The sequence below is a fragment of the Lactuca serriola genome, chromosome 8, assembly GCF_051521515.1.
Source record: "Lactuca serriola cultivar US96UC23 chromosome 8, Lser_US96UC23_V15, whole genome shotgun sequence".
Classification (NCBI taxonomy): Eukaryota; Viridiplantae; Streptophyta; class Magnoliopsida; order Asterales; family Asteraceae; genus Lactuca; species Lactuca serriola.
Window position 1 is genome coordinate 62,811,994 of NC_136415.1, and position 20,837 is coordinate 62,832,830.

Consider the following 20,837-nt stretch of genomic DNA (forward strand, 5'->3'; position numbering starts at 1 on the left):
AGCCTCATTACCAGTTCCTATTCTGCTGAGCAAAGAGCTACTGTGACTTGGGAGCAGTTTTCTGAGATGTTCCGCTCCGATATGTGCCGCTAGTGGAGCGAGAGAGATTGGCCCAGGAGTATCTGGACTTGAGATAGGGTACTAAGACAGTGACGGAGATCACCAAGATGTTTACGGAGAGGGCTATGTTTTTTTCTGAGTTTGCTTCATATAAGCAGGCTTAGATGACCCGATACTTGAGCATGCTTGTGACATCCCCATTTTCACAGCCAGAAAAGACCGATTTGTTTATGCTTTGTTTTTAAAATCAGAGTAATCTTTTAAAGAAAACAGATGCGGAATTTGTTCCCCAAACAAAATATGATAAGAATTTATCAAAGCATTTCTTTAAAGAAATGTATTTTCATTATATAACAAAATCTCGGAATGTCATGTTCAATACAGACCAAAAGCATAAACATAACAAAATAGACCTTACAATAGTTATTCATAACTACTGGCTTATAATCCAAAATCTCTCGTTATGTCAGTCAACTTATGTTCTCGTGCCATAACCTGTAATATAAAGAAAACTGAGAGGGTCAGGCTTGGGAGCCTGGTGAGCATATAGGGTTTTCAACCCATAATAATATAATTATTATATTTACTTATCAAACAATTAATCCAATTACCACCCCCATTATCTTCATTTATTTCTTAAAGATTTACCCTAAGAACTGATTACCCTTCTCCCATTCATTCCTAAGGATTGCCCTAAGGAACTGGCACAAAGTTTGGTGCTGCCAAGGTTCTTAGATTACCTTTGATGAACACGTAGTTCACAATGATTAATGAACTCCTAGTTCAAAAACACCTAATGAACACTTAGTTCAAATATCCCTAGTGAACCCAATCACCTAAGGAATACAAAGTACGAAAGCTCTTAGTTCAAACAATGTGATAATAATGTATATCTCAATCTTGCAATACCACTAATATTATTAACAACTATAAATCATATTTCTAAAACAATCTATCCCATCCCATCGATTCCCCACATACTGACCCTATACAATGATCTTACGAGATCTAACCTAAGGAATCGATATGAACAACAAACTAACGAGGTTGCTTCAGAAATTCCCTGGAAACAAACGAGGATCAATTAAGACATAAAATGAGGGGAATGGAATAAGTTTCACCACGAACCTTCGTTCGTAAAAGAAAGAACCACCAGATAGTTAAGTCAGGGGTAGTTAGCTAGATAACAATGCCTAGGCGTGGTCTGACTATCATGAGGTATTATACCCCCAGACTCTACCTATCCCAGCATCGAACTTTGCCTACCAGTGGCCTAAATACATGAGGTATTTCACCCCCAGACACACCATATCCAACAATATAACACCAGACATACCTAGCAGTGGTCTATTACCGACACACTTTATTAGACAGTCTACGAAGTTCCCTAAATTACTTCGTGAAAGAAAACGCTGACATATGAAGCTCGGTCGATCACCTCATAAAAGAAACGCTGACTCCAAAGCTCTCTCAAAATAAAAGTATGGGGAAATACTACTAGAGTACTCCCGTAAGCTCCCGTAACCGACACACAAAATTGTCAAAAAGACTTTGTACATGATAGTACTTCTGGCACATTATAGTACTCTGGTATGCGAAAGACTCATACCCGAGAACATAATAGTACCCTGGCACAAGCAGCACCCAAGACACAGAGCTTTGAAAAGGACTTCGTACATAAAATGTACTTCTATACGTAGGACATACTCCACTGATCATCAATCTCACAACACACGTACTCTTAATATAAGGCTACCTAATGTCTAAGCTTAATGGAACTAAACATCCCTATTTAAGTCTTAACCCATCACTAGGCAAGCCTACAATGCTTATAATCAATTTTCGATACTAAATCCATTAGGTAATGCTAGCTAGTGTATATTTAACACATAGTTTTAAGTAATAATATCATATATTCATATCTTAACACATATTGAGCCATAACTGATTTGCACGTTGTATATCATCAAATATATCTAACATGTATTTCAGACAATAACAAATACTTCACATAAATATGTATAATTCATACTTTAATCAATACTCGTATTAAAATCATGTTCCTAAAAGGGACTATATACATGATACCTTATCAAAAGAACACGTAGTTCAAAAATACATAATCTGTACTCCCAGATCTTAAATTTTCCTCATTACCTAATCCATATTCCCGGATCTAAAATTAACCTCTTGATCTGATCCATACTCTCGGATCTAAAACTAACCTCCTAATCTGATCCATACATCCAGATCTAAAACAATTTTATCTCTTTATCCTTTTATCTAATGGTCCAACCCATCTTTTATCACCTACCAACAACCTCATCTACCCATGTTCTACCCAACATATTTTTTGATAGAAAATACATATATAGTTTAACTTATTAAAACTTATATAATTCATCCATTCCACAATCATCTCAAATAAACAACAATATATTATACACATAGCATGTATTTCATAGCAAATACTTAATATTTATGTGTTAGAAGAAAGTGACTACACACTCACTCGGACAACACTACAGCTCTAAGAGTAGTATTCTTCGGTGAAACCGGGATCACTTCGCACATCGGGCTTCTCGCGGGCTGAGCTTCGGCTCGAAAACTCTTTTCTTCTCGGGATCTTCAGGCTTCGAGACTTGCTTCGGGTCTTGGGGTTGATATCGGGGCTTCGGGGGTACTTCTTTTCATGTAAATCGAGGTAACATGGGTGAGAGAGAAGAGATTTAGCAACCACAAATGGCTGCCCCTTCAAATCTATTTATAGGGATGTTTTCTCATTTTCCACGTCGGGGGCACTTCTACCATGTCGTGGGCTTGGTATTCATTGCATGCTTCATCGTCCACTTGCTCTGTCAGGCTCTAGAAGGCGTCAGAAGCCATGCCACGTCGTGGGCACTGTTTCCACGTCGTGGTCTCTGACAGTTTTGGGGTTTCGCGCCCCGAACTTTATAAATTCGTAACTTTCGCATACAAACTCCGTTTTCGACGTTCTTTATATAGACGCATAGGTAAAAACAAGATCTACAACTTTCATTTAGACTCTGTCGGCTAATTTTGACTTTATTTTTATTATATTATTTTTAGTAGGCCGGGAGAGGAAAACTCCGTTATAAACTCATAACTCCTTCGTCTGACATCCGTTTTCATCTGTCTTTCCGTCGTTGCACTACTATCGATGAGATCTTCAATTCTCATTTAGATTGTTTCGGCTAAATATCGCTCGATCTCATATTCGAACTTCGGGTTGTACATTGCTAAGCCGAAACTTCGAAAAATCATAACTTCCTCATACGAAGTCATTTTTAGACGTTCTTTTTATGCACGCTCGCGGTTTAACATATTCTACGACTTTCATTTAGATTGCTAAGGCCAAATATTGCTCTAACATAAATTCACTATTTACGTCGCGCTGTGTCGTGCCGGTTCTTTTGCGAAACTTCGACAGGTCATAACTTCTTCGTTATAACTCGGATTTCGGCGTTCTTTATATGTACGGAATCCTTGTAACATATAATATAACTTAGTTAAGATTAATTATTCTAAATAATCTTCCATCAAAAAGTTATTTTTTATGCTTATCGTGTCTAAATTGACTACCCGGATCTACGGGCGTTACAGTGCTCAAGACGGAGATCATGCAGTTTGTTGCCACTCAGCGCTATAGTACATTATTGGAGATGCTGGAGGCCGCCCGGTGGCATGAGACTGAGACTGATTTGTAGACAAGAGAGTAGAGGTCGGCCCCGACGCAGTTGTAGCCTGCACTAAAGCGGTTTAATACCGTTGATGTCCGATCCGGGGGTCGGAAGGGTCGTACTTGTGGCATGTGCGGAAAGACACATGAAGGTGCTTGCGAATCCTAATCTAGGAGCCACAATTATGGCCGACAGGGTCACATGGCGAGGGATTGCCGCCAACAAGCTCCAACACTCAGTTCCAGGATTTGTTATCATTGCGACTAGGTTAGCCACGTGAAGTCCAACTGCCCATCCCTTGCCGCCAGGCCGACGCAGGCTCCATCACCGGCCACTTTGAGGATCACAGATGGGAGTCAGGGTAGAGCGGAGCCCATAAGGGTGCGAGGTCACGCTTTCCAGCTCACCGTCGAGGAGGCCAGAGCAGCACCAGATGTTGTGACTGGTATGTTTCCATTCCTTATTTTAATGATTATGTTTTATGTTATGCTTATATTTGTACCTCTGTTAGGTACGTTCCTAGTGAGCTCTTTGCCTGATCTTGTATTGTTTGACTCGGGTACGAGTCATTCATTTGTATCTTGATCGTTCATCCGGGAGTTTGACATGCCTATTGGGGAGTTAGAGTGTCCGTTGTGAGTCTCCATCTACAACGAACACATGGTTTCCACATCATTAGTATATCAGGGGATGTGTTCTAGATATCCTCGGGGTATCCTTCCCTATTGATTTGATTCCTATTCTCATGGGGCACGTCTGCATGATTGTAGGGTTGGATTGGATGAGCCATTTTGGTGCTATGATCGATTGTGGGGGCCAGCGTATAGTAGTTCGAACCCCGGTGGGGGAGAACTGATTATCTATGGAGAGGGAACCAGGATGGGTTCAAGATTTTGTTCTGTAGCCAGAGCTTGGTAGTATACTCAGCACGGGTGTGCGGGTTATTTGGCATATATGGTGGATACAAACGTTGGGGATCAGGTTTCAGTTTCAGAGTCCCAGTGGCTAGGGAGTTTGCTAATCTATTACCGGAGGAGTTGCCCGGTGTGCCTCCTAAAAGGCTGGTCGAGTTCAGGATTGACCTCGTGCCAGGTGCAGCCCCTATCGCCAAGGCATCGTATCGTTTAGCACCACCTGAGATGCAGGAGTTGTTATCTCAGCTGCAGGAGCTGCTAGCCAAGCAGTTCATCTACCCGAGCAATTCTCCGTGGGGAGTACCGATTTTATTCATCAAAAAGAAGGATGATTCACATCGGATGTGCATCGATTACTGATATTGTCATATTTAAACATAATTTTAGGCAATATTTATTTACATTTTTACTAATAATTTGGTTATTTTCATAGAATAATGGTACTTATAAGCTAAAATTATATTTTGCAGCCAAATAGAAGCTTTTTCGAAGATAGGGACTGAAATTGACAAAACATGGAACTTTGGAGGCTTGAAGGAAAGAAGAATGGAAAATTCAGCAAATGACGTACTCACGACGTGAAGAGTTCATGACTCACGACGTGAGTAGAGAATTCTAGAAGATATGCACCGTATGGAAGAAGGCTCCTTGCCGAATACGCTTATCTCATATTCACGACGTGAGACTTATTGGCTCATGACGTGAACGGGGAAAAATCAGAAATCATATATATCCTTGTCCATTACAATTTGAAAAACTTTTTGGCTGATAGAAGGAAGACCTAGAGACGATTTTCAGAGGAGAAGAAATTCTGGAATAGGGTTTCAACACCAAGGAATAAGAAGTTCATAATTTGATTCATAGTTTGGTACACTTTTATTATGTTTTTGATTATGGATTGTGTTTGCTTATTTGCTAGGATGTCCAGCTAAATCTAGCTACTTCTGTTAGCTAGATGAAGCTGAAACTCATGGTTTTATTTAATTAAACTAGACTTTGCTTGTTGGTTATGTCTTGTGTTTGATTGGTTTACCTAGCATGCTTGACTTGTTAATTTAATTGCTTAAACTTCTTATTATGTGTAGTTAATGACCATTATTCTGCATGAATTTAAACACCTAGTAATTTAATGGACATTAGATTATTAGAGCTAAGATCAAACCAATCTTAGTTAAGAACTTGAATTAATGAATTAGGTTGTGCTAGAGAACTCATATTATGACCATAATTGTGTTTATCAAATCAATCTTACATAGCTCCAATCCACTAAATAATTGATTATGTGTTAGCTATTGTATGACCATACATAGTTCTACATGAATTAGTTAATATTAGTAAATTTAGACCTAAATTGCTAATATTGTTTTAATTGGTAACCAACAGTAATTGTCATGACTAATTTATAAACCATTGAGTGAAAGCGGATTCGAACTAATAGAAGTGTTTGTTTATTGATTGAATTTGCGTTAAAGAATTAATTTCATCTAAACTTGAAAATTTAGATAAAAACCCTTTATTTGTTAGTAATTAGGTTAATTTAGTAGTAGATAAATTAATTAGTCAACACCGTTCCCTGTGATCGACACCTAACTTACCCAACTATTCTAAAATTTTGACTAGGTACACTGCCTAGGTGCAATTTAGTTAGTAAGGAAGTTAGGTTATAAATATTAAAATTAGGTGTTGCTATTTGCACGCATCAAGTTTTTTGCACCATTGCCGGGGAACGGCTTAGTTAATTACTGATTTATTTTGCTTTAAATTAATCGATCCTTTTTGTCGGGTAAAACTTGCAAAAATTTATTTTTCAGTTTCATTTTTTTTTGCATTACAGAACTCACGACGTGAGCTTTATAGGCTCATGACGTGAATCCTGTGATTTCTAGTTTTCTTTGTTTTTAGGCTGTCTTTCTATTTTAGTTCAGTGTTACGTTTTTATTTTGTTATTTTACTGGAGTACATGACCAGAGGGTCCAACACACCTTTGGTGCCACCACTTGAAGATCCAAAGTCTGCCCTTCACAAAAAGAAAGATAAGAACGTGAAAGAAGATCAAACACCAAAGAAGACACCCTTACAAGAACTCAAGTCAGTGTTCTCAAACAAGTCGGGGAAGAAAACGGGAGAATCGAGCTAATCTTCAAAGGACAAGAACAAGGTTGAAAACTTAGAACAAATACATATCCCAAACGAATCCGAATACGAATCTGAAGCCGAGTTTGGACTTTATACAAGTGAACCCGAGAACGAGCCAAGAAACTAGATGGAGAATATTGAAGAAATGTCCATGGGAGCTTATAGAAAGAGAATTAGAGACGATGTTGGTCCGGGATTAGTACAACCCGCGATTCCTACCACAGCCACATTCGAGTTGAAGGGCCACATCCTTAATGCACTTAAGGATATTCCATTTTATGGAAAAGATTATGAAGATGCTTTTAAGCATCTAGATGAGGTCAATGACATTGCAGATTATTTCAATGTCCCAAATGTGAATAGATATACCGTCTTCCTAAGGATGATTCCTATTACTTTTAAGGGAGCTGCTAAGGACTGGTTAAAGGCACTACCACCAGCTACAATCACTACATGGGCTCAAATGCGTGAGCAGTTTTTAGACAAATTTTGCCCACCATCCAAGATAGCTAAACTCAAGAAGGCAATAGCCAACTTTGAGCAACAACCGGGGGAGTCATTATACGAGGCATGGGAGCGTTACAAAGAGTTGTTAAGGAATTGTCCTCAACATGATCTTAATGTGCAACAAGAGATGTCTATTTTCTATGATGGGGTCAATGTTATGACAAGGCAACTCCTTGATTCTCAAGGGCCATTGACAAGGAAAAATCCAAGGGAGGTCAAAGAGTTAGTTGAAGAATTCGCAAAACACTCTCGTAAGTACCACAACCCAAGACAAGATGGAGCAAAAGGCAGTGGGGGTGCACATACCAAAGAGATGGCTGCTATGATGGCAATGCTAAATACTATGGACCAGAGACTAACCTAAATGGACCAATAAATTCATGCAATAAGAATTGGATGTGAGAGATGCAATGGAACACACTTGACTAAGGATTGCCATTTGGGTGAACTTGGGAACAAGAAGGCTCAAGTTTGCTACTCGAGTAGGGATAAGTATGATAAAGACTGGAGAAAACATAAGAAAGAGTGGCTGCCATATGATGAATACAAGAAGCAAAAAGAAGAGAAATATAAGAAGACAGACCAAGGCTTCTACCAAAAAGAGCAACCACCAGCCGAGAAGAAAATAGATTTGGAAAACATGTTGACCCGATTTATGGAAGCTTTCGAGAAAAGGCATGATGATACCGATGCAGTGCTAAAGGAACACATGAAAATGATGAAAGAACAGCAAGCAATGATGATTGACCAACAAGCTTCATTAAGAAATCATCAAGCATCAATCCATAATCTCGAAGTCCAAATTGGTCAACTAACTACTTTGGTGAGCAACAAATTATCCTCACAATTTTCCGAAAAGAACACTCAATCCCATGTAATGATGATTGATACTGAAGAAGAGAGCATCTATGAGTTCCTAGCAGCCCTAGAAGTGGAGCCAAAGCCATCCGAACCAAAGCAAAAGAAGACGTAGCTCGAAAACGAAATTGTTTCTGAAACACCAGACTCACGTCATGAGCTCGCCATGCTCACGACGTGGGCTCAGTCTGAACAGAAAAATTCAGATTCCGTTACGACTTATCTTCCGCCTTTACCGTTTCCTTCCCAAGTTGATCTTAGTCCACAGGAAAGAGAGCATTTGGAGTTTATTAAGCACGTGAGGGGTATCCTGATTAATACTCCTTTTGTCGATTCGTTATCCAAAATTCCCGAATATGAAATTTTTTTACAAGACTTGTTAGACACTCGTCAGCAACTAAAGAAGAATTGTAAGGTGATTATAAGTGAGCAAAGCTCAAAAGTTGTATTGGGAGAGATACCTAAGAAGATGGGGGATCCTGGACGCCTCACTCTTCCATGTGAGTTTGGGAATAATATGAAGATTTATGCTTTAGCCGATTCTAGGGCTAGCATAAATTTGATGCCTTATTCATTTTATCAGAAGTTGGATATTCAGAAGTTGAAGGCTTCAAAAATGACTATTCACATAGCAAATCGTTTAGTGACACAACCCCGGGGCATTATGGAGGATATTCTCGTGAAAATTGGGAAATTCGTTTTTCCAATAGACTTTGTGGTTTTGGATATGAAAGAAGATCCCGATGTTCCGATTATTCTTGGTCGCCCGTTACTTAATATTTCTAGAGCCTTGGTTGATATACGTGAATCCAAGCTCACCTTGAGAGTTGGAGATGAGAAGGAAAATTTTGGAATAGAAGATGGTTTCAAGAGGAGTGGTGTTCAAGAAGAGGTTTTCAATATTGATGAAGAAAATGAACTTGAAGAATTAGAGAAGCTAATGGAAGAAGAAATCAAGACAATTCATCAAGTCAAATGCACTAAACCAAGAGCATCCATCCCGTTTTTAGTTGAAGTCATTGCCTACACGAATCCAACTTCTTGGTTAAGTAAGGAAATTGATGAAATATTGAGTGATGATGACAAAGACGAGGTAACTTCCAAGGAGACAAGTCCAATGGTGAAGGAAGAAAAGATTCCTATGGAGTTGAAAAATAAAGAGAGCTTGGAGAATAAAGGGACCAAAAGGAAACTTGACATAGACGAAACAAAGGCTAAAAAGGAAAATTCGAAAAAGGCATACATTCGACGTGTGCAAGCATACAAGAGGCGTTGGAAAGAGTAGAAAATCCAGCTAGTGATAGACTCATCCAAAGATTCCACGTAGGGAGGCACGGAGTCCGGCTCACGACTCCATAAAAAATAAGCGCTTCTCGGGAGGCAACCCGAGTTTGGTTTGGATTTTCGTTTCTTTTTAAGTTGTGCATTTTTTTAGTTTTTTTTTTTGGAAAAGCAATCATATCATCTAAATCATTTTATGCATAATTAAACACTGAGTGTGGGGTCCCTAGAAAAATTAAGTGCTAAAAGATTAAGAAATATAATTAATGAAATGTCGGATTTAAAGGTCAACTAGAATTCACGACCTGAATCCTCTAGTATTCACGACGTGAGTTAAGTAAAACTCACGGACATCTAATTGTCGGCCCAATATATGTTATAGTCCATTTATTATTAATAGAATGACCCAAATTTTCAGCCCAAAACGGACTCACGGCGTGAGTGTGTGCAAATTCACGACGTGAATAGTGAATAACACAGGACCATAGATTAAAGACAGAATCCAATTGACCTAATTCATTTCTTTATCCCCCACGAAGTGAACGTGTTCCCTCTGGTTCCCCTTGTTCGGCTTGCGGCCGCCACTACTTAATATTCCACTTTTACTCACGTAATCTTCCTCTTAAGGTATTAATTTTTTATTACTAGTTATTAATTTTGTTTTAATGTTAGAGTTTAGGGCTAGGGTTCAGTATTTGGTTAATTGTTTATACATGCCTTAAAATTCGTTTTTTATCTCCTACATGATGAATTATTGTGTTTAGATTTTCCCTAGGGATAAACCCCGTTGAAGTTGTTGTCCCGATTAAAGGACTGCCTTGACCGATTTTGACTTCGTTAACGAATTCACGACGTGAATCCTGGGCGTGACCATTACAGTTTTCTGCTTAGTTCTAATCTATTGGGATGTTTTGTTGTGGTTGTTTGATGTTTATTTTTGCAGTAATGGCTCCCAGAAGAGAAGTTCCGACAGGGGTGGCAAGTTTGCACCCATTTTACGTTTTTCCGACCACAATGCCACGAGATGTTTTGACATGTTGCAACAATAGGCTATGGTGGTTGTACAATAGGGAAATTTCTCTTGCTCCTACAATTCATTGGGCAAAACTGAGGGAGGTCGGAATCTTTGATCGGTTATCTCCATTTCTCACGAAGATATTTTTGGGAAATGGATCTTCGTTCACGTGAAAGGACTGGCTTAATTTATTTGGTATCGAAGAGAGGGTGTATAAAAAACTATGCGTGGAATTCTTTGCAACTGTGGCATTCCATGAGAATGTCCAAGACCCTACGTTCCCGCAGGCCTTAGTTTTTAGACTTGGGGGTGCATATCGTGAATGCGGTTTGGTTAAATTTTCCTGGAGAATGGGGCTATACACGTCCCAGGAAGCTATGACTCCAAAATTTGTTATGTTTTTGAGGGAGGCGGCTCGAGAATATGAAAATGGGGCGACGGAGTTTGAGTTTTGGAACAATATTTCATCTGGAATATTCAATTCCGAAGTGTCACCCGAGAGTAGCATAAGATCCCCTATTCACCGTTTGATACACCGATTCATCACTTTCTCCATCAATCATAGGCGCCATGGGGATAAGGACACGAAGCAAATTTTTTTCTTTTTATGGTGCATCTTACAGCCGAGATTATTTTGTAACATTCCATATTTTCTGGCTTGCTTCTTGGCTGATTCTGCTGCAAGTCCCCACCCTGGAAGCCCTATCTGTGGTGGCCACTTCATTACTAAATTGGCCCGTTCTAATGGGTTTATCGTTTCTGACATTACCCGCTCGTTAACTTGCATGGAGGGTAACGAGTTCACTATGGGATACTTGGAGACATTGAGGGTTGTTCGGAATTATGGGTCCCATTGGGGGCTTGTTCATATTAATGATGGAGAGTAGCCTGGTGCACAGTCTAAGCAACAACCACATCCAACGCCTCGGAGGAGGAATGTGCGAGGACGAGGAGAGAGAGGGCGACCGGTGCATCAAAATGCACCCTTTGGAGAAGCGCATTTTGGAGGAGATATGGAGGGTTATTTTGATCAGCTGTCTTTGAGTACTAATTGAATTGGTGGTACAATGGAGAATATGGTACGACATTTCCAGATTGAGCAACCACCACATCTGGGTCACTACCCCATTTGCCTAATGTGAAGCTCTTATCAACATTCGAGGGGTGATGGGGCTGGTACCAGTGGGACACACGAAGAAGAAGAAGATGATTGATGCTTTTCATGTTTATTTTTTATTTTTTTATTTTTTATTAGTTTTTATTTTAATTTCGTTTGGTTTGGTTTTATTTGATTTTGAACTTGTTATGGTTTGTAAGACTTATAAACTATTATGTTACTTTTAGTTGTTTTTGGTGGCTTTATTTTAGATTTGCTATGGAGTCTCGGAAAGGAAGGTCGAGAGCGTATGTGTCTAGCCAAGGGTTGTCTAGAGTCTAGAGTCGCGAGTCGAGATCCACAATTGAAAATAAGTGTGGGGTGAGTCGAGAGAGAGGATGAATTTAGCGAAACGTCATAGAAATTATGCAATTAGAAGTGTCTTTATCCATTAGGATATTGGGGTGGAATGCCAAAATTATTAAGAAGAATGGGCAATTTTAATTGTCCAGTTCTCACGTCGTGAATCTATATTCCTCACGTCATGAGTTGGGTCATGAGGTATTTCAAAATACGCAGTTCAGCGAATTCACGTCGTGGGACATATTACTCACGTCGTGAGTTTTCTGTTTTCACCACCATTTTATTTGGAGTTCTTATGACGATTATTATGGATCGTTTCCTCTACTATTAATGTGGCGTATGTTTTCCAACATTATTCTACACGTTTTGAAGATTTGCATCCACCTTTCTTGAAGATTGAAGTTTCGATTTGTCGCTTGTTGGCTCATTTTCATATTTAGCGAGTTCAAGTCTGAGTTCTTATTTAGAAGAGGTTCATATTCGAGATGCACATTTTATCCACACTTATGGAGTTCGATCACGCCACTATTCCAGGGGAGTCTGTTCTTTTTTCTCCCTTTTATTGTTTTTATTTAGTTTATGCATACAATGAGGGCATTGTATGTAATAAGTGTGGTGTAGGGGGTCGAAAAAGTAAATTGCTAGAAAATTAGTAAATTTAAAACTAGTAAATTTTAAAATTTTAGAAATAGGTTTGAAATAATATTCTAAATAAATAATAAAAATTCTAGTAGTTATGATAATTTAAACTTAAGTTGCTATTATTGTGTAGGATGACCCGATAAGAGCTCAAATGTTTAGTTGAGCCAATATATGTTATAGTGCATTTGTGGCCTCCTTTATTCTAGTGAAATCATGGGACAAAAACACAACCTCGCTTAGTTTGAGGAATGTAATATGTTTAGCAGCCTATGCTTGAAATGTATCCAGGAAAATTAATATCCTTAACCAATAAAGATTGAAGTTAAGCGCCCTGCTTAAGCATGTAGGTTTTGAGTGGAAAAAGTGAGTACATGTAAAAAAAAAGAGAGAGAAACTACAAAAAAGTGAAAAATTGAAGAATTTTTGGAGCTATAGAAGTATCAAAGTTGAAGATCAAAGATCAAAAATTCTGAAAAAAAAATCAAAAGTTGAATATACCAAAAATTACAAAAGATGGTGAATTCAAAGAAATTGAAGATCAAATATCGAAGAAGTGAAGAATTCAAGATCTCCATAGTGTGGTATCTTAAAAGTTGTAATTCTCTAGTTTATGTATGCTTGGGTAGCTTTACAAAAATAACTTGAGGTTAGAAAGTTTTCTGCGGATGGATTTGGAGGGATGCATAAAATGAGCATTGTTCAAAAGAAGTGGGCGCGTGTTTATGAGGATTGTGAGTATTTAGAATTGAGGGGGGTTATTTAGGAAACATTTTAGACACAAATGCACGCGTTGAGTTCTTGGCATAATGGCTGAGTTTGAGTTGGATCGTTCTATGTGATGTTGGTGATTAAGGTTTGAATTAAAAATTAGATTTGCTAGAGGGCAAACAAACAACAAGTGTGGGGTATTCTGATATTGTCATATTTATACATATTTTTAGGCAATATTTATTTACATTTTTACTAATATTTTGGTTATTTGCATAGAATAATGGTACTTATAAGCTAAAATTATATTTTGCAGCCAAATAGAAGCATTTTCGAAGATAGGGACTGAACTTGACAAAACATGGAACTTTGGAGGCTTGAAGGAAAGAAGAAAGGAAAATTCAGCAAATGACGTACTCACGATGTGAGTGGAGAATTCTAGAAGATATGCACCGGATGGAAGAAGAGTCCTTGCCGAATACGCTTATCTCATATTAACGACGTGAGACTTATTGGCTCACGACGTGAACGGGAAAAAATCAGAAATTTTATAGACCCTTGTCCATTACGATTTAAAAAACTTTTTGGCTGATAGAAAGAAGACCTAGAGACGATTTTCAGAGGAGAAGAAATTCTGGAATAGGGTTTCAACACCAAGGAATAAGAAGTTCATAATTTGATTCATAGTTTGGTACACTTTTATTATGTTTTTGATTATGGATTGTGTTTGCTTATTTGCTAGGATGTCCAGCTAAATCTAGCTGCTTCTGTTAGCTAGATGAAGCTGGAACTCATGGTTTTATTTAATTAAACTAGACTTTGCTTGTTGGTTATGTCTTGTGTTTGATTGGTTTACCTAGCATGCTTGACTTGTTAATTTAATTGCTTAAACTTTTTATTATGTGTAGTTAATGACCATTATTCTGCATGAATTTAAACACCTAGTAATTTAATGGACATTAGATTATTAGAGCTAAGATCAAACCAATCTTAGTTAAGAACTTGAATTAATGAATTAGGTTGTGCTAGAGAACTCATATTATGACCATAATTGTGTTTATCAAATCAATCTTACATAGCTCCAATCCACTAAATAATTGATTATGTGTTAGCTATTGTATGACCATACATAGTTCTACATGAATTAGTTAATATTAGTAAATTTAGACCTAAATTGCTAATACTGTTTTAATTGGTAACCAACAGTAATTGTCATGAAAAATTTATAAACCATTGAGTGAAAGCGGATTCGAACTAATAGAAGTGTTTGTTTATTGATTGAATTTACGTTAAAGAATTAATTTCCTCTAAACTTGCAAATTTAGATAAAAACCCTTTATTTGTTAGTAATTAGGTTAATTTAGTAGTAGATAAATTAATTAGTCAACACCGTTCCCTGTGATCGACACCTGACTTACCCAACTATTCTAAAATTTTGACTAGGTACACTGCCTAGGTGCAATTTAGTTAGTAAGGAAGTTAGGTTATAAATATTAAAATTAGGTGTAGCTATTTGCACGCATCACTTACCGGGAGTTGAACAAGTTAACGGTGAAGAACCCGTATCCCCTAACACAGGTTGATGATCTCTTTGATCAACTATAGGGAGCATATTGGTTCTCCAAGATAGATCTAAGGTTTAGATACCATCAGGTCAGGGTGAGAGAGGAGGACGTGGAGAAGACAGTGTTTCAAACTCGTTACGGGCATTACGAGTTTGTGGTGATGCCATTCGGGCTCACCAATGCTCCTCCGATATTTATGGACTTGAGGAATCGGGTATATAGGTCGATGCGCAATCGCTCAGTTATCGTGTTTATTGATGATATCTTGGTGTATCCCAAGACTAGAGAGCAGCATACAGAGCATCTACGTGAGCTTCTGGGGGTTTTAAGGCGAGAATGGCACTATGTAAGTTCTTGAAATGTGAGTTTTGGTTACGAGAGGTTTAGTTCCTTGGATACCTTGTTAATCAGAATGGGGATTTGGTTGATCCGTCAAAAATCGAGGCAGTGATGTAGTGGGAGGTTCCGAAGTCTCCCTCGGATATCAGGAGTTTCTTGGGTTTGGCAGGGTACTACTAGAGATTTATTCAGGACTTCTCCAAAATTTTAGTACTCCTCAGTCGTCTGACGAGGAAAAGGATAGATTTCCGGTGGGGCCCTGAGCAGCAGTTAACATTCGAGACTCTTCGGCAGAGACTTTGCGAGGCCCCAGTTTTTACCCTTTGGGAGGGAATCGAGGATTTTGTAGTTTTCTGTGATTTTTCCATCACCATGTTGGAGGCAATTCTCATGCAGAGAGGACGAGTGATAGCTTATGCTTCACGGCATATGAAGCCACATGAGGCGAGATATCCCACACATGATCTTGAGTTGGGAATGGTAGTTTTCGCTTTCAAGATTTTGAGGCATTACCTTTATGGGGTCTGATGTACTATCTACATGGATCACAAGAGTTTGAGGCATATTATGGATCATCCAAACTTGAACATGAGGCAGCACAGGTGGCTAGACGTAGTCAAGGATTATGACTACGAGATCCATTACCATCCGAGTAAAGCGAATGTGGTGGCGGATGCCCTGATCCGCAAGTCGGCTGGATCATTTGTTGAGGTGTCATGTATGAGGATATATATGGATTCTCCTGTTGTGGGGTTGATTAGGGAGGCTCAAGCCGAGGGTGTACAAGAAGAAAATTGGAAGATTGAGAGACTCAGGGGCGAGATCACTAAGCTTGTTCTAGACAGTTGTGGTTTGTTGACCCGTTACGGTCGGGTGTGGGTTCATATGTTCGGTGGAGTCAGACAGGTTGTGTTGGAGGAGGCTCATAAGCCTCGTTTTTCTATTCATCCGGGGCCACCAAGATGTATCAGGATCTATGTTTGAGCTATTGGTGGCCGTGCATGAATAGGGAGATCGCCTGGTACGTTGAGAGGTGATTGATCTGCAGGATGGTCAACGTCGAGCACCAGAGCCTGCATGGAAAGTTGCAGCCTCTGGAGGTTCCCATGTGGAAATGGAAACAGATTTTGATGGACTTCATCACCAAATTTCCGTAGATGGCAAAGGGCTTTGATGCTATATGGGTCATCGTGGATTGAGAGAAATTGGAAGATGTGTATATGGGCCATCGTGGAAATGGAAATAGATTTTGAAGGACTTCATCACCAAATTTCCGTAGATGGCAAAGGACCATTTCTTGGCGATTCTGGAGAGCTCGTCGGCCGAGAAATTGGCCGATGTGTATATTTACGAGATCGTTGTTCGCCATGGGGTTCCGATCTCCATTGTTTCAGACCGTGATGTTCGGTTCACCTCCCGTTTCTGACAGAAGTTCCATGAGGAACTGGGCACGAGGATACACTTCAGCATCGCGTATCATCCACAAACCAACGGCCAGAGCGATCGGACGATTCAGACTCTCGAGGATATGTTGTAAGCACGCGTCATTGAATTTGGTGGGATCTGGGACTCCTACCTACCACTTGCAAAGTTCTTTTACAACAACAGTTTCCACTCCACCATTGGTGCACCACCCTTTGAGGTTTTGTATGGGAGGAGATGTTGTACCCTAGTCTGTTGAGGAAAGGTCGGTTACGGGGTCATGGTTCGGATCGAGGTGGTTCTTCAAACCATAAAGATGATTCGGCAGATCAGACAGAGACTACAGACAACTTAGAGTCGGCAGAAAAGCTATGCCGACCGGCGCCAATCTGAGTTGGAATTCCAGGTCGGTGACATGGTGTTGCTGAAAGTCTCACCTTGGATAGGTGTGAGTCACTTTAGGAAGAGGGGGAAATTGGGTCCCCGATATATTAGACCATTACGGGTTATTTCCAGGGTTAGCAAGGTTGCTTACAGGTTGGACCTTCCCGAGAAGCTCAGTCAGATCCATAGCACTTTCCATGTTTCGCAGCTGCGGAAGTGCGTGTTGGATGAGAATGAAGTGGTGTCATTGGATGAAATTCAGGTCGATGAGCGTTTGAATTATGTTGAGAAGCCCGTAGCTATTTTGGAGAGAAAGGTGAAGGTTTTGCGGAGCAAGGAAGTACCTCTAGTACAAGTACGATGGCAGCATCGGAAGAGCTCCGAGTGCACCTAGGAGCCAGAGGCCGAGATACGGGAGCATTACCCAGATCTTTTTGTTACAGCAGATTTCGAGGACGAAGTCTAATTCAAGTGGGGGAGAATTGTAACACCCGATCCACGTATTTTCCTTTTTTGGTCCCTTATATATTTAGTTATTACTATTGGCCTTGTTTTGCAAATTTGGAGTGGGAGGAGGGACCATTTCTGAAAAATTTGGATTTTGAGACCTATTTAAATACCTTAAGTCCCAGGTGTTGGTCTCATTTTCGGCCTCCATAGATCTCTAACCCTAATCTTGAAACCCTAGAGCCCCCAAGAGTGTTGTGAGTCCATTATGTGTGTTTGAAGCTCATTCAAGGAGGAGAAGCTTGGTGCAAGGTGGTTGTTCAAGAAGGAGCTCATAGATCTTGGTTCTCTACTTCATTTTATAAAGCTCTAATCTTGCCCATGAAAAGCTTAGATCTAGGTTTTCATGGATGTTAGTCCCTTTTGGTCCCATAGTTGAAATCTAGTAGTTTGTGATCACTTCTAAGGCTTTTATTTGCTCCTCTTGGCGTTTTTGAGGTTGTAGATTCATAAAGTTTGTATCTTTAGAGTTGCATAACCTCCATGCATGATATTAAGCCATTTTATGGAAGTTGAATGCTATATTTTGGATTTGGAACCTTTTAGGGCATACAAAGTCACCAAGTCAGCGACTTTATGGTTCTAGATGCTCTTTAGGACTTGGATCCATGGTTTGGTTGAGTGGCTTTAAGTGTTAAGTGCTTAATAAGCTCTTTTTGGAGTCAACGTGCGAACGCCCTACGCTAGGTTGAGGAATGCCCAGCGTTCAGACTTTGGTCCGCGATCTGGGTTGGTGGCGAACGCCCAACGCTCCACCAGGGAACGTTGTGTGTTCAGAGCATCAGTGGGCTTCTTGGACTTTTTCCTTAGACTTGATTGATGGGTTTTGGGCTTAGTAGTTGGACCCATTTTGGACTAAGGATTTTGAAGTATTGGACACCTTGTTGGACTTGCTCTTTTGGGCCTAGGATTTTATATTAGGTCTTAGTGGACTCAATGGATTTGTGCCTTAGTGGGCCCAATGGGCTTGGACCAATTATGGGCCTAGAAGTAATTTGGGACTTTTGGATCAAGATTTAGACTTGGGCCTTGGTCCGATTAGGAAAAAGGTTAAAATGTACATTTATCCTAAGTATGGACCCTTAGTCATGGATGGTATTCCAATTGTTAATTGGATGTTTGTTTACTGTGATAGTTCGGGACTTTCCGTGAGTCAATAGTCGGGGTTTTCAGTACAGCTTGACATTTGAGAGATAAGTTTTCCTCAATGTATTTATGGGTCGAAGGCACCAAAGTCGGCCCTTTGGTTTGATAACCAAGTATTATGAAATGTTAAGTATGGATTAGATATGTGTGTTATATTAATATGCTAGTTTGGTAGGTCTGTAGGACTACATGTGATATTGTCTGTTTATATGTATATGATATTATCTGTTATATGTCGACATATTATGTGGGTGGGTTAAGGTAGTATTGTTTTGTGTTGTAGCCAACAAACCCTGGAGTATGCCAATTATGAGCTGAGGGCCAGGGAGAGCATGACAGACTCATACTGAGGACTCATGAGCATTCCAGATGCGAGCTAAGGGTAGGGAAGGGCATGCCAAACTCATATTGATGGCTTAGCGGTAATCATTCTGATGACCGATCAAGTCGGGGAGCAAGCTAGACATAAGTTGTGGCCCATGGGGCAAGCCAGGCTTATGTTGTGGGCTCAGGGTAATCCAGTATGTTAAGTTGTGGACCTATTACATGTTATTATATTTGTGTTATTTGTTTTGTATTGGTATTATGGGTGAGCTCACTAAGCTTTAGGCTTACAGTTTTGGATTATGTTTCAGGTACCTCAGAGGATCGCGGGAAGGGGAAGGCGTGATCATGCACCATCTCTTGTTTTTGTTTTACGATTTTGGGATTTCTCTGATGTTGAAATTATTTTGAAAACAATTTGTAAATAATGATGCTTTTGGGTTATTTAAAAAGTTTAAAATTTTCAAGAATTCTATGAATGTTACATAGGGTTTCGTTTTTAGAGTTGGTCGTCATGAGTTTCTTTGGAAACAAATCATGGGAATCCGGAATTAATGAGGAGTCAATTTTTTTCCAAAAATGAAGATCTTAGTTAGTTTTACCATAATCCACTTGAAATCAACGAGGCCCCATCTAGGTGCTCTACCCCCTGGACCTCGCTAGGGGCGCTACCCCTAGACCCCACCTAAGGGGCAGCGCCCCTTTAGAAACCCCGAACCCAGGGGCACTGCCCCCGGACCCCCGACTTGTCGTCGAACCGACTTCTAATTTGATCTTATACATGTGTGCACTCTGCACATACCAAAACATATATTATAGTACAAATTATGAAGCTCCTTAGCTCACATTAAGTTCCAATTACACAAAATATCCTGGTATTATAAAAGCGGAATACATGCATGCTAGACAAATACTTCACTTTACATTTTCATAAAAGAGTTGTGTCAGTTGCACTTAGTTGGGGTGAAACTATAAATAAAATTTCTAATAAAAAGAATTGTTTGTTTCATTGCTTCAATTTCAAGCAAATTAACCGAAGCTATAAATAGGGTTTTCTCTATAGAGGGTAGAGGCTGATGATGAGCAAAAACCCTAATCATGAGGTGCTTGAATAAGGCTCAAAGCTTAGGGTTTTGAGACTAGTAGCCACATGCCGCCATTTAAATGACATGGTCACATCGAGGTGGTTCTCCACCTCACTCCAGGGTCTCGTTACATACATTGATGTGAATCGTGTGGGAGCATGCCTAGGTACTGTCGTTCCACTTCTAGGCATTGTCTCTTCTCTAGGGATAAACTCATATGATGGTCCTAAAAACGACTATTTTATCACGATCTAATGTCGAGGCATAATATTGAGGATTGGTCAACTTCATTGATTAAACATGTTCGCTATAAAATCTTCTACTCAAATTCAGTGTCGGAGCCAGATATTTTAATATGGGGATACAAACGTTGTCAAAATATATTTTATGTAGTTATTATATTCCGAGCATTAAAAAACATGGTATAATCCCTTTAGTTGGAGATACAATAACATAGAACATGTTTATATATATATATATATATATATATATATATATATATATATATATATATATATATATATATATATATATATATATATATATATAACAAATTTTTGGAGATGTTGTAGTACCCCAACCACCCCCATGTAGCCACCAACCTATAACCGGAGCGAATATTGTCTATTGCAATGATATTAGCACCTGTCTCGCAACCCTATTCAACACCAAACCAAAAAGTATGTTGAAATTGACATTTGTTCGAGAAAAAATTGTTATACGTCAAGTTGAGTTCTCATAGTACCGATCAGTGGCGGACCTATGTAGGGCATTTGGGGTCCCG

At 39.4% G+C, this 20,837-nt stretch overlaps 1 non-coding gene across 1 annotated transcript; it reads right to left on the minus strand.

Annotated features, from left to right (window-relative positions):
- Window positions 1-7,322: 7,322 nt before the first annotated feature.
- LOC145071521 (small nucleolar RNA R71) lies at window positions 7,323-7,429 on the minus strand. The gene has a single exon (XR_013690531.1). It is a non-coding gene; the product is annotated as a small nucleolar RNA R71 (small nucleolar RNA).
- Between the last annotated feature and the right edge of the window lie 13,408 nt (window positions 7,430-20,837).